The sequence below is a fragment of the Myodes glareolus genome, chromosome 12, assembly GCF_982192425.1.
Source record: "Myodes glareolus chromosome 12, mMyoGla1.1, whole genome shotgun sequence".
Classification (NCBI taxonomy): domain Eukaryota; kingdom Metazoa; phylum Chordata; class Mammalia; order Rodentia; family Cricetidae; genus Myodes; species Myodes glareolus.
In genome coordinates, this window is record NC_142037.1 from 70,742,405 (window position 1) to 70,744,108 (window position 1,704).

Genomic DNA, 1,704 nt, shown 5'->3' on the forward strand with positions numbered 1-1,704 from the left:
TATAAGTTGCAACATAAAGTAGTCACTCGATGTATTGATGAGGATATTCGCTGTAACTGTAAATGTAAGTGAAGTATTGAGTGGAAATGCTAAGCTCACCGCAAACATTCTGAACAGAGGCAGTAGATCTAAATATAAATAATCAGAAACAGATTTCTACAAAGTCCCACTGAGAGAGCAGTGATGTGAGATAAAGACAAGAGTCTAAATAAATATATTAAATTTAGAGCACTCTTCCCTTTATGAAAGATTTTCTACCATCAGCTTTAAATTTAATTTTATCCTCATATTTATGAAGAACATATAAAGGAAATATCCTATATACCTTTTTAGGGACTAGGAAGAATAATGAAACTTAAAATTAAATTACTTTCTGAAAATCCATGGAAGAGAATAAACAGAGGCAAAACTATCAACTTTGAATCTGGCATTCCTGTGTGTGTCTTTCAAGAAAAAAATGAGTGGAAGGAAAGTAGAATTTTTTGAGTGGCATAGCTACCTAGGAGTTGATTCTCTGTGTATGAGTGTGTGAGTGGTAGGGACAGAGGGATAACGAGAGGCAGAAGGAGAGAAAGTTCACACAAGCTATTTGATTCCCTATTATAGAAAAGGAAATGGAGTTTTTACATGAAGCACAGAGTTATAATTAAAACAATCAAATCTGAGATATCTACAAAGATTCTGAATAGATTGCAGATTGCTTAAGAGCGAATATAATCAAGCCAATCCAGAAAGAATTTAACAGACAGAGATGTCTTGTGTCTTAATTATATACACTCATGCAGCTGAGCTTTCAATAAGCAGGGGCCGTTTCATTTTGTTTGGTACAGATTGAATGTCACTGCCTTGTCGTTTGTCATAACAAATATTCATCTTTGAATTTGTATGTGTCCAACCTTATGACTTCACTCTCTATGTAAATTATCTTTCTCTAAAATTTTCCTACCTCATGTTCACATTCCGAGTTTCATATATTGGTTATACACACTGCTCCTTCTGTTTCTACCACCATATCCTGCCTATTCTCTAAAGAAATCCAGTTTGTTTTTCATTATTAAGAAATGTGTGAGTAAAGTTATTAGGGTAAATTGATTATATGAAAAATGCATTATCTTTCTATATTAGCTGGCATATGCTAGTTAGGAGGTTGATTTTCTTTTCAACTTAATTTGAGTGTCCATAGTAACTTATAGAGATAATTTATGATATCAGATTAACTTGAACTGAATGTTTATTGCACATAAGTCTTGATCTGCAGGTTTTGAAGACTCAGAATTGAAAAAAAAGCAAATATACTGCTTTTGTTGGATCAAGGCATGAAATGAACAAACAATTCCAAATTTAAAAAAAAATGTTAAATGATGTGTGTAAATGTAGAAATGTAAATGAATATGAATCTAACAGATGCAATTGAGACAGAAAGCTCTTGAGAGCACATTTGCTAAATAACCATGTTGTCAAACTGCTTCTTAATATTTATGTTTATACCCGCTGACTAGGTCTGTCCTCAGCTTTAGTGGAAAAAGCTATTTTTTTTTTGGCTTGTTTGTTTGTTTTTTCAATAAAAGATAGTTACTAAAGAGTCTCCCGGCTTATTAAGAAGCACAGAAAAAGTAAACTTTGAATGTTTAAGCTTAATTCAGACACCATATCACCCTGTTCAAGTTCAAGGAACTTCACTGCAAAGGGAACAAGACGAATATG